Genomic DNA, 14,039 nt, shown 5'->3' on the forward strand with positions numbered 1-14,039 from the left:
GCTCAATTACCTTGTTTCTGCTGACTTTGTTTATCTTGAAGAAACCTTTCTAAAAATAAATCCCTTTGGTGTGCTTCTCTTTAAATAAAGCATTTGTGGGTTTTTTTTCTTTGTTAGAGATTGAATCTATCAGGTTCAATCTGCCCACCAGGCCCCACTGTTGATACCTTCCCTGTGTCTTTTGTCCTTTATTTCTTATTAATTATTTCAGACTTTTAATTTTTCAGCTGGCTCACACCTCTCTGATCCCTCTTTGGGCAGGACACAGCAACACCTTCTCATTTCCCCTACCTGAAGCTTTTCAAAAGCAACTTCTGGATCTGTGGTCTTCATTCTTTTCATTTTACATCCTGTATATGGTTAATTTCCTCTCCCTATTAACTCACAAATTAAAAATGTATTTTAAAAATTTACATTCAATATCTTTACCTTTGAGTCTTTTTTTCTTGCCAAAAGTCATGATCAGAATGCAAACAAAATGTATGCTTTCACTTGATTTGGTTATATCCTGAACTCTAGGCTCCAATGTCTCTGCATTTATGTTTGCTGTAGGGAAGTTTTTTCCCAGTCTATTTACAATGTGTTCTATGAACCAGGATCATTGGAATCACTTAGGATATAATGGAAATGTAGAAGGAAAGACATGCTGTGTCATAATATACATTACAATTAGGGTTCCCAACAGATGATTTCTGAAATTTTGAGATTTTGTTGTATAATTAGACTGCTTCCAAGTCCTCTGTCTTAACTTACCTTGTAGGTGTTTAGCCCCAGCCTCCCGCTAGAATGGCCAAAAAAAGTGAAGATTGAGAAGGAGTACCCGCCTGTCAAAGACATTTTTCTTTGTTAGAGAAAAATGCTTTTGAAATGGAGATCACTACATAATCATTCAAATTCTTTTCTGCTTTCCCACTTGCTGTTCTGCCCTACCTATATTGTCCTTAGTAGTAGCAAAATTTTCTATGTCATTCACTACATTGTATTTTTTCATGACTGGCCATGGTTATACAATCATTTATGGCTGTTTAAGTTTTACTCAGCATGATTACATTTTTACTCCTCAATTTCTTTCCAACAGTGACTAAAGTAGAAAACAGAGAAAAATTTTACTCTTTCCTCCCATCCAATTTGGAATTGAAAACTCACAAACTCTTTCCACATTTTAAATACATTGTTTTTTTTTGTATTTTGCTTCTTGTATGTGATTATATATACCTGTTTCTTTTTGCTACATTTACTCCATGTACTCTCTGCCATTCTCATTATATATTCTGTGAATTCCCTTTTCTCCTCTTTCTTTTATCTTTTTTTATCTATTTTCTGTGGTGCTGGGAATTGGACCCAAGGCCTTGTGCATTCAAGGCAAGCTTTATACCAACTGAATTATATCCCCAACCCTTTTCTTTCTTATTTGCAGTTCTAGTGTGATCTCCTGTAAGTATGAATGAATTGAAATTAAAAGCAACACTCCCAATATAACCTGTAGCTGTGTCTTAATAAGATATACCACTAAATATCTTTCTCTCCTTCTTCTAACTACCTGTTAATAGGTACATTTGTTCAATAATTTAAAAATACAAGTGATCAGGTTTAAAATCATTATATCATACAATAAATTTTATACAGCATACAGTCCTTACTTTTGACATGTCTATTTACTCACTTTTATGCTCTGTAACATTTATCTCCAGATAGATGATGAAGAGTGATTTGTAGATGACTCTCAGAGAAACTCTATAAAATTAATGTCAATAATCAGTTGCATAAAGAATTAATATTCATTCTTTACACAATAAAGTTTACTTGTGAAAGCAAGTAACTAAAATTTGAACAAGTACAGAATGCAAAAATAATACTTTCCAAAATGTAACCTAGGAATTGCCCTTCAGATTAAGCTGATCTCTTCTCTTCATATAGTCCCTGGTTTGGTAAAAGCAGGATGGAGGTTATAGAAAAGATCTACACTGAAAACACACCAACAGCTATGTATACACCCTAAAGGAACTAAATTCATTGTAATTAACCCTACTTCACATTTCCCATCAAAGACAAACATGTTTGGAAATCTTATTTTAAACAGTTTTGAGAAATAAGATTGACATTACATCACATTACACATTTTAAACACTGGACTGACAAATTTTTATTTTAAAATATGAGACTTGAGGGCTGGATTTGTGACTCAGAGGTAGAGTGCTCACCTAGCATGTGTGAGGCACTGAATTCAATCCTCAGCACCACATAAAAATAAAATAAAGGTATTGTGTCCACCTACAACTAAAAAAACAAATGTTTAAAAATATGAGACGTGGGCTGGGGATGTGGCTCAAGCAGTAGCTTGCTCGCCTGGCATGCGTGTGGCCCAGGCTCAGCACCACATACAAAGATGTTATGTCCACCGAAAACTAAAAAATAAATATCAAAAACTTTCTCTCTCTCTCTCTCTCTCTCTCTCTCTCTCTCTCTCTCTCTCTCTCTCTCTTTACAGTCTTACAAAATCTAAAGGGTTTTCTGTAAAATTTTCACTGAAAAGAATCTAACTTAGAAAAAAGTCAATGTAGGAAGGATAAATATGTTTACATTTTATGTTTTATAACAGTCCCACAATTTAGGTAGAATAAGCAACAGTTTCCATGGAAGGAAAATCTAAAAATCTATCCCATCAAAAGTTGGCAGCACAGAAACATACAGTGCATACTATATTCACAGCTGGGATCTTACTTCCTGGTGTGTGGTTTCTGCATGAATATGAGGGTCAGTGGGAAAACACTGAAGAGCCACTACAGAGTGCAGATGACCAGATGAAACCCAGAAACATTAGATTTTAGAATAATAAATGGATCCATAGAAAAAAACGTCCTGCAGCATTGTCAGGGGAAAAATGCACTGTGTCCAAGAGGGGAAGATCTCCTCTGGTGAGCTTATATGAAGAATTTTAATAATCCTATCAGTAAATTGGAAAAAAAATAAGGGGCACGCTTCTGTCTAGTAACTGTCACACATTGTGTGTGAGATTAAAGATTAGGACTTCCACTCTGGACAGCAGTGTGGACATGCCTCAATACTACCAGAAATATAGCCACCACATAATGCAGCCATCCCACTCCATGATAATTGTCTGAAGGAACTGAAATTGTAATACAAGTGATACACATCCACAACAATGCTTGTAGCAGTGCAGTTCACAATAAGCAAGTTATAGACCAAATAGATGTTGGGCAACAGATAAATAGATAAAGAATGTGATTTACATGTAGAAAAGTTTTTCTCTGTCATTAGGAAGAATACAATTATGAAAAATCTTGGCAAATCACTGGAACTGGAGAAGAGAATGCCAAGGTGCATAAGCCAGAATTGGAAAATCAAGGGTCACATAATTCCTCTCATATATAGAACATCAGGGGAAAAAATGGGAAGTGCAGGGAAAATTTTGTCACAATAGGTACAGATAATTCAAATTTATGAAGGAAAATGAAGGCATGGGAAGAGGATAAGAAATGGGAAGAAAGATGAAATGAAATTGACCAATTTTTCTATGTAAATTCATGAAAATACATCAAGAAATTTCTTCTTTATGTATATGTACAATACACTAAATGAAAAATTATAAATAAATGGTAGAAAGACAAAAATTGTTGACCAAAAGAAAAAGGGGGCAATAGGCAAGGGGGATAATTGGATTCACCAGGAAATGAATTGATTAAAATTATTTTCAATGCTCATATAATTATGTAAAACTTCACCTAATATTCTGTATGACAACAATTCTGCAATTTAAAAAATCACTAAAAGAAAATCTACAGATTATACTCATTTAACAAATTTTGTAAATTTATGTCATTCTATTTAAAAGAAAAAGAAAGGTGGAGAACTCTAAATTCAAATATGTCAATTTTTGCAAAAAAGAGACTTGAATTATCCTTGAGATATCAAGGAAGGATGGATGTACTGTAGGTCCTTTCCAGCAGAATCAGTGCCAGATCAGGAGATCTCTTCATAGAAGGTCAATGTTTAAGTCTTTCCTTCTGGGAGATTAGAAATAAGTCTTTTTTTTCTAATATTTTAAAGACCCAACTGTGCCAATTCACTGGGTCTGCATACACCTACAAAATAAGTAATGTTGAATATGGGAGAGAAAATGAGACAAATGTGCTGAGAGTTTTGGCAAGCTTCAGAATGATTTTGTGGTCTACTCAAATAGTAGAAAATCACAGGGCTTTTTCATTTCAATGTGGTGTTTGTAATTCTGAGACAACAGAGTCAGGGATATGGCTAGTAGAAACTTGGCACATGCAGGAGCACACACATGAGCCGAACTCCTATGTGTGTACAACCTACCATGCCCAGAGGCATTTGTTATATTTGCTTCTTCTATTGCAGAGGTGGTTCTGAGCATTTTCTTTGGGGTTACATTGGAGACCTTTTGACAAGCACCTTTCAGAAGTGCTCCATTATAGGGGTTTTGTGTTAGAGATTGCAAATCACACTGCATAGACTTGTATCTCCAAGATTCATTATCCACATCTCCTCACAACATGGTGGTTGTGTTCATTCAAGTGGTTAGAGCCCCAAATACAGACTGATAGAAATGTGCTAAAAACTCTCATCAGCAAATGGTGTCTTTTGCCCATTACATGCTTGTGGAATAAAGGCCAATGGAAACATTACACATTTAAAATGAGTGCTTTGAGAAAAGGGAGAAAACCTGAGTAAAAATTCAAGAGGCAGAAGGGTCCCAGAGGGTTGGGGCAGTGTCAGGTGGAAAGAGAATTCCATACGATTCATAGGACAAAACACACATTCTACAAACTAACCACCCCTGTCATTCTCAAGAGAGTGCATGAGGAAACCACTCAAGAGATTTGGAATTTCACATGCATATGAAAATACTGAGTGAAGGAGTCCCCAGGCGCCATAGGCATAGGGTTTGTTTGTCAGGCAGTTCCTACATTAGATACACACACAAACCTGAATTTTAAAAAAATGTACTGAGGATGCATTTTTCTTTTCTTTTTTTTAAATTAGCTGCACATGACATTACAATGATCTTGGCAATTCATACATTTGAATCAATTGGGGTATAAATTCTCATTTTTCTGATTGTACAGATTGCAGAATCACACTGGTCATAGAGTCACCTATATACATACAGCAATCATGATGTCTATTCTATTCTGTTGCTCTTCCTATCCCCCCTTCCCCTCCACTCTCCTCCCATCATTTCTCTCTATCCAATCTAATATGACACACTTTTTTTTCTTTTTCTCCTCACAAGATCATACATGTATTCTGTATAACGATATATCTTATATCTATATATCTTCTGTGCAACTCCCCTTCTCCCTCCTTTTCCCTCCCATCTCTCTTCCCTATTTAGTGGTAATCATCTCATGCTCTTCCTCTGTATCTCATTTTTATTCACTCCCTTTATATCAGAGAAGACATTCGGCATTTGGTTTTTAGGGATTGGCTAACTTCACTTAGGATAATCTGCTCTAATGCCATCCATGTCCCTGCAAATGCCATGATCTTGCTATTTTTTAGTGCTGAGTAATATTCCATTGGGTATTAATGCCACATTTTTTAATCCATTCATCTATTGAAGGGCATCTATGTTGGTTCCACTGTCTAGCTATTGTAAATTGTGCTGCTGTAAACATTGATGTGGCTGTGACCCTGTAGTATGCTCTTTTTAGGTCTTTTGGGTATAGTCCAAGAAGGGGAATAGCTGGGTCAAATGGTGGTTCCATTCCCAGCTTTCCAAGGAACCTCCATACTGCTTTCCAAATTGGCTGCACCAATTTTCAGTCCCACCAGCGATGTATGAGTGTACCTTTTTCCCTGCATCCTCGCCAGCACTTATTGTTGTTTGACTTCATAATGGCTGCCATTCTTATCGGAGTGAGATGGTATCTTAGTTTTAATTTGCATTTCTCTAATTGCTAGAGATGGTGAGCATTTTTTTCATGTATTTATTGATTGATTGTATATCTTCTTCTGAGAAGTGTCTGTTTAGGTCCTTGGCCCATTTGTTGATTGGGTTATTTGTTTTTTGTTGTTTAACTTTTTGAGTTCTTTGTATACTCTAGAGATTAGAGCTCTATCTGATGTTTGAGGCGTAAAAATTTGTTCCCAGGATCTAGGCTCCCTATTCACCTCACATATTATTTTTCTTGCTGAGAGAAAAAACTTTTTAGATTGAGTAAGTCCCATTTGTTGATTCTTGGTTTTAACTCTTGTGCTTTAGGTGTCTTATTAAGGAATTTGGGGCCTGCCCCCACGCGATGAAGAATAGGACCAACTTTATCTTCTATTAGACGCAGAGTCTCTGGTTTGATTCCCAGCTCCTTGATCCATTTTGAGTTGACTTTTGTGTATGATGAGAGAAATGGATTCAATTTCATTTTGTTGCATATAGATTTCCAGTTCTCCCAGCACCATTTGTTGAAGATATTATCATTTCTCCATTGCATGTTTTTATCACCTTTGTCTAATATAAGGTACTTGTAATTTTGTGGATTCATCTCTGTGTCCTCTATTCTGTACCATTAGTCTACCAGCCTGTTTGGGTGCCAGTACCATGCTGATTTTGTTACTATTGCTCTATAGTATAGTTTAAAATCTGGAATCGTGATACCACCAGTTTCAATCTTCCTGCTTAGAATTACTTTAGCTATTCTGGGTCTCTTATTTTCCCAGATAAATTTCATGATTGTTTTTTCTATTTCTGCAAGGAATGCCATTGGGATTTTGATGGGAATTGCATTGAATCTGTAAAGTGCTTTTGGTAATATGGCCATTTAATAATATTAATTCTACCTATCCATGAGAAAGGTAAATCCTTCCATCTTCTAAGGTCTTCTTCTATTTCTTTTTTTAGGGTTCTGTATTTTTCATTGTATAGATCTTTTACCTCTTTTGTTAGGTTGATTCCCAGTTATTTTTTTTTTTTTGAGGATATTGTGAATGGGGTAGTTGTCCACATTTCCATTTCAGAGAATTTGTCACTGATATACAGGAATGCCTTTGATTTATGGGTATTGATTTTTTATCCTGCCACTTTGCTGAGTTCATTTACTATATTTATGCCTTAATTTCTTTCATCTGTCTAATTGCTCTATGTCGGGAGCCATTCTCACACGTGACTGGGTGACTCCCGGTTAGGGTCTGAGGCGCTCTGGCTGTGTCGGAGCTTTCCCGGCCCTCTCCTGTTGAGAGAACCTGTCCATGTGGGGGTGTAACTGACCACTGACCCCGGAGGCCCAATCACTGACCCTGACCTTGGAGTGTGGCCCCCCCTTCAACCTTCATTGGATGGAATTATCCCCTGAATTTCTTGCTCCCCAATAAAAGGCTACTCCCTGGTGTGCTCACTCTCTCTCTCTTCTGCTAGCCCTGAGTAATCCTTGCTGCCCTGCCAGGCGGTTAGAGATGGGAACCAGAGAGGGGAGCCGTCTCGAACCTGGTCATAGAAAAAGGTAACTGAGCCTGTGTGTTTATTTCAATCTCACTAGCTAACTTTTATGCCAGAACCTCATTAATGAAACCATTGCACTGGCTGCATGGTAGAGCTCTGGCTAGTGTTTCAAGAAATATATTGAATAGAAGTGGTGAGAGAGGGCAACCCTGTCTTGTTCCAGATTTTAGAGAGAATGCCTTCCATTTTTCTCCATTTAGAATGATGCTGGCCTGAGGCTTAGCATATATAGCTTTTACCATGTTAAGGTAATTTCATGTTATCCTTAATTTTTCTAGTGTTTTGAACATAAAGGGATGCTATATTTTGTTGAATGCTTTTTCTGCATCTATTGAGATGATCATATGGTTCTCATCTTTAAGTCTATTGATGTGGTGAATTATATTTTTTGATTTCCATATATTGAGCCATCCTTGCATCCCAGGGATGAATCCCACTCAGTCATGGTGCATGATCTTTTTGATATAGTTTTGTATCCAATTTGTCAGAATTTTATTAAGGATTTTTGCATCTATATTCATTAGGGATATTGGTCTGAAGTTTTCTTTCTTTGAAGTGTCTTTACGTGGTTTTGCAATCAGAGTGATGTTGGCCTCATAGAATGAGTTTGGAAGTACTCTCTCTTTTTCTATTTCCTGAAATAGATTGAAGAGTATTTGTAGTAGTTTTTCTTTAAAGTTCTTGTAAAACTCTGCCATATATTCATCCGGTCCTGGGCTTTTGTTCGTTGGTAATCTTTTGATGGTTTCTTTTATTTCCTCACTTGATATTGGTCTGTTTAGGTTGCTTATATCATCCTTACTCAATCTGGGTAGCTCATATGCCTTATGAAATTTATCGATGCCTTCACTATCCTCTATTTTATTAGCGTATAGTGTTTCAAACTAATTTCTAATTATCTTCTGTATTTCTGAAGTGTCTGTTGTGATGTTGCCTTTTTCATCCCGTAAGCTAGTAATTTGGGTTCTCTCTCTTCTTTGTTAGTATGGCTAGTGGTCTATCAATCTTATTTATTTTTTCAAAGAACCAACTTTTAGTTTTGTCAAATTTTTTGATTGTTTCTTTTGTTTCAATTTCATTGATTTCAGTTCTTATTTTAATTATTTCTTGCATTCTACTGTATTTGCTGCTGATTTGTTCGTCTTTTTCTAGGGCTTTGAGATGTAGTGTGAGGTCATTTATTTGTTGGCTTTTCTTTATTTTAAGGAATGAACTCCATGAAATGAATTTTCCTCTTAGTACTGCTTTTATAGGTTCCAGAGATTTTGATATGTGTGTCTGAGTTTTCATTTACCTCTAAGAATTTTTTAATTTCCTCTTTGATGTCTTCTGTAATCCTTTGTTTATTCAGTAACATATTGTTTATTCTCCATGTGATGTAGGAATTTTCCTTTCTTATTTTATTATTGATTTCCAATTTCATTCCATTATGGTCAGATAAAATGCATGGTAGTATCTCCACTCCTTTGTATTTGCTAAGATTTGCCCTCTTACATAATATATGGTCTATTTTTTAGACGGATCCATGTGCTGCTGAGAAAAAAGTGTAAGCGCTTGATGTTGGGTGGCATATTCTGTGTATGTCAATTAAGTCTAAGTTATTAATTGTATTATTGAGCTCTACAGTTTCTTTATTCAACTTTTGTTTGGAAGATCTGTCCAGTGGTAAGAGAGGTGTGTTAAAAACTCCCATGATTATTGTGTTGTGGTCTATTAGACTCTTGAACTTGAGAAGAGTTTGTTTGATGAACATAACTGCACAATTGTTTGGGGCATACATATTAATGATTGTGAAGTCTTGTTGATGTATGGTGTCCTTGAGCAGAATGTAGTGTTCTTCTTTATCCCTTTTGATTAACTTTGGCTTGAAGTGTATTTTACTTGATATAAGTATGGACACCCCTGCTTGCTTCCAAGGTCCATATGTGTGGTATGATTTTTCCAACGTTTCACCTTCAGTCTGTGTATATCTTTTTCTATCAGATGAGTCTCCTGTAGGCAGCATATTGTTGGATCTTTTTTTAAATCCAGTTTACTAGCCTATGTCTTTTGATTGATGCATTTAAGCCATTAACATTTAGGGTTACTATAGAGATATGGTTTGTACTTCCAGCCATATTTGTTTATTTATGTTACTTAACATTATTTTTTCCTTCTTTGATTAGATTTTCCTTTACTGTACAACCTCCTGCTGTTGGTTTTCATTGTTATTTTTCATTTCCTCTTCCTGTAATATTTTCCAAGGATTTTTTGAAGAGCTGGTTTTCTAGCTGCAAATTCTTTTAACTTTTGTTTATCATGGAAGATTTTTACTTCATCTTCAATCCTGAAGCTTAATTTCGCTGGATACACGATTCTTGGTTGGAACCAATTTTCTTTCAGCATTTGAAATTTGTTGTTCCAGGATCATCTAGCATTCAGAGTCTGTGTTGAAAGATCAGCCGTTATCCTGATTGGTTTACCCCTAAATGCAATCTGCTTCCTCTCTCTTGTGACTTTTAAGATTCTCTCCTTTGTGAGTTTGTAGGAGGAGTTAGCAGTGTCTGTGTATATCTGAGATTTTTGTTGAACTTTATATTCTGAGGCATTCTGTGTATGTACATATTTTCAACCTACAGGTGATTGTATATGTTTTCATTTGAGAATAGAAATTTATATCATATGTTAATAAGTATATTTGTTTGATCTGAGTCTACTCAGTTAATGAGGGAGAGTTTGTGTGATTACATTTTGGGTAATAGTGACTGGTATGTGTTTTTCTAGGGTATGAGGTTATGTGTATCTGAAACACACCAAATACCCTCATCCAAAAGACTCTTGCCATAATTAAGCCTCTCCTTTTGTCAAATCAACAGCATGTCTGAAGAGGTTATTGTGCTTGGTAGCATCCTTCTTCTTGTAAATGCCAGATTTACACACAAAATGTGTGGTAAAGTTAAAATCTGTAAACTTGTTGTACAAAAGATATTGTCTCTGTTTTCTTGGTAAAAACTTGTGAAACGTGTGTCTGAACTAGCAGATAGAATGAAAAGCATTGTCAAGTGAACCTTCAAGCCCCCACCTGCCATGGGATATAAAGTTCAAAATATTTCCAAAATATCTTTCCAGAGAATGTTTTAGGCATGAACCATACTCTGGATTGGTTGACTGCAGCCAATAAACCTGCTTCCTGAAAATTCCTCTGGTGTCCACCCTTTTCTATCCTACTTCATATCTGTTTTAAGTGTTTCTTGGAGGTGACTGGAATTATGAGACTTTATAAGAAAAATCATTGAGTGTGATTTAATTGGGTTTTGGTATGTATTTGTTTTAGATTTGGGCATGAGGAACTCTGGGTATACAGTCTAGAATTCTGGCAGATAGGAAGTTTATGCAATTGAGGATTTTCAGAGTTCCACAGTGTTGTGTGCTTGTGACTGTATACATTTGGAGATATGAGCAGTCCTGTACATACCTGTTCATAGTGACTGAGTGGCTACATGTCCTTTTGGGTCTGTGAGAGTACTGTGGATATATAGATTCAGACAGATATCTGTGTTCTCAAGCTCGTGTAATCTAGGGCTGTGAATGCATTTAGGATATGTGGTGGCTATGTATTCATTCTTGAGCTGGAGGTAGTTGGTGTTTGTTTCCACAGTGGGAATATAGGAGTTATGTTTATATGAGAATACGAGTGAGGAGGCTTGGGTACTGACAGTATATATGGTAATTATTGCATGGTGGGACTTGTGGTTATTAAGAGGAGTGTTTGAATGGAGTGTTTTTATGAATATATGTATTTTATTTGTTTGTTTGTTTGATGGGGAAGATGTGAGATTAGAGAGCACAGTGGTAAAATATATGTATTCGGGCCACACATGTGTTACATTTGTATTTGGGAAATGCTGATAGCTAGATTGTAGTTGACATCATTGATGTGTACACTTGGAGAAGGCCTAGGAAATTTTATGTGTGTTTGGGAGTAGGTGTTTGCAGATCAAATGATTTGGGGGATGTAGAGTAATGTTTATGTGTGTATGTTGGTGGTTATGACTATGTCCTTTAGGGTTATGGATGTTACATTTTTTATAATTAAGTTGTACCTGGTTGTATTCAATCTTGGGAAGGTTTTAAGGGATTTTGTGTATGTTGGGGATGAAGCAATATTACTTATGTTTATTGAGTGTGTATTTCTGTTGAGAGTCAAGTCTGTGTGATTTTTTCAGAAAATTTAGTAGTTTGTGTGGGTTTTTTTTTGTGTGTGTGTCTGTGTGTGTGTCTGTGTGTTTGTGTCTGTCTGTGTGTGCAAACTCAGTGTTTGGTGATATCATGTACACATATTTTAGGGAGTGTAGAGTATATGTAAATGTATAAGCCTACATTTGGAAAAATATAGATTGTGGCTGCATGTCGGTCAGTACCTGGGTGATCTCTGTGGCTAGGTGGAATGTGTGTGTCTGTGGCTATTAGAGGTGGCAGGAGCACATTAATGATGATGGCAAACCTTTTCCATGTGCACTGACACTTGTTCCTGTTGATCTGGAGCTTCAAAAGTGATTTCTGTTTTCTCGTCCTTATCTGATATCTGGCTACATTAGTTGTTGGTGGGTGGATATGCCTTTTGTGCTTGAGTGGTGTGGCTTCCAGGATCCTGGGCTGGTGGATGGAAGCCAATGCGGGATGATCCCTCTGGAGATCATCTGAGATGTGAAGTATGGCCATTCCTCTTAAAGATGGTTCAAAGAACCAGGAAGAAAGTTACTGGGAATTTTATAAATCCAGGACTATTGCTGAGAGAGTCGTTTATGTGTATCCACCTGTTGTTTCCTCCCTTGGTTTTTTCCTTCTTCCAAGACAAAGGCCAAGCCCTAAGTATAAGTTCCCACAGACCCCTCACAGCATGAGTCTGTTGGTGGCCCATATGTGCACATGCCTCAGCTCTTGGTGTACATTCACTGGAAAACCCATGAACTCTATAATTATTACACAGTTGCACATTAGTCACATTAGAAAAGGAGTTAAAAACTAAATGTACTCTACAGATTCAACGTGATTCTGATCAAAATCCCAATGGCATTCCTCACAGAAATGGAAAAAGCAATTATGAAATTCATATGGAAAAATAAGAGACCCAGAATAGCTAAAGCAATTCTAATCAGGAAGAGTGAAACAGGTGGTATCACTATACCAGATCTTAAACTACACTACAGAGCAATAGTAACAAAAGCAGCATGGTACTGGAACCAAAACAGGCTGGTAGACCAATGGTACAGAATAGAGGACACAGAAACCAACCCACAAAATTATTACTACCTTATATTAGACAAAGGTGCTAAAAGCATGCAATGGAGAAAGGATAGCATCTTCAACAAATGGTGCTGGGAGAACTGGAAATCCATAAGCAACAAAATGAAATTGAATCCCTATCTCTCACCATATACAAAGTTAACTCAAAATGGAACAAGGATCTAGGAATCAAACCAGAGACTCTGCATTTAATATAAGAAAAAGTAGGCCATAATCTCCATCACGTGAGGTTAGGCCCAAGTTCCTTAATAAGACACCTATAGCACATGAATTAAAACCAAGAATCAATAAATGGGATGAATTCAAACTAAAACGTTTTTTTCTCAGCAAGAGAAATAATATGTGAAGTGAAGGGAGCCTACATTCTGGGAACAAATTTTTATCCCTTACACATCAGATAGAACTCTAATCTCTAGGGTATACAAAGAACTCAAAAAGTTAAACAACAAAAACCAAATAATCCAATCAACAAATGGGCCAAGGACCTGAACAGACACTTCTCAGAAGAGGATATACAATCAATCAACAAATACAGGAAAAAATGCTCACTATCACTAGCAATCAGAGAAATGCAAATTAAAACTACTCTTAAGATACCATCTAACTCCAGTAAGAATGGCAGCCATTATGAAGTCAAACAACAACAAATGTTGGTGAGGATGGGGGAGGGAGGTACACTCATACATTGCTGGTGGGACTGCAAATTGGTGCAGCCAATTTGGAAAGCAGTATGGAGGTTCCTTGGAAAACTGGGAATGGAACCACCATTTGACCCAGCTATTCCTCTTCTCAGACTATACTCAAAAGACCTAAAAATGGCAAACTACAGGGACATAGCTACATCAATGTTTATAGCAGCATAATTAACAATAGCTAGACTGTAGAGCCAACCTAGATGCCCTTCAATGGATGAATGGATAATAAGGGTGGCATTTATACACAATAGAATATTACTCAGCACTAAAAAATAGCAAGATCATGGCATTTTCAGGGAAATGGATGGCATTAGAGCAGATTATGCTAAGTGAAGTTAGCCAATCCCCCCCACACACACACACAAAAACCAAAAACAAATGCCGAATGTCTTTTATGATATAAGGGAGGTGACTCAAGATGGGGTTGGGATGAAGAGCATGAGAAAAAAAATACCTCTAGATAGGGAAGAGAGGTGGGAGGGAAAGGAAGGGAGAAGGGGAATTGCATGGAAGAGGGAAGGAGACCCCCTTTGTTATATAGAATACAGGTATGATAATTTGAGGTGAAAAAAAAGAAGTGG

The 14,039-nt window shown here is 36.6% G+C and overlaps 1 pseudogene; it reads right to left on the reverse strand.

Annotated features, from left to right (window-relative positions):
• The window catches only part of LOC143637835 (serine/threonine-protein phosphatase 2A catalytic subunit beta isoform pseudogene), a 61,921-nt pseudogene extending 49,743 nt beyond the window's left edge, over positions 1-12,178 (reverse strand).
• Between the last annotated feature and the right edge of the window lie 1,861 nt (positions 12,179-14,039).

Source organism: Callospermophilus lateralis, chromosome 13, assembly GCF_048772815.1.
Source record: "Callospermophilus lateralis isolate mCalLat2 chromosome 13, mCalLat2.hap1, whole genome shotgun sequence".
NCBI classification, from domain to species: Eukaryota; Metazoa; Chordata; class Mammalia; order Rodentia; family Sciuridae; genus Callospermophilus; species Callospermophilus lateralis.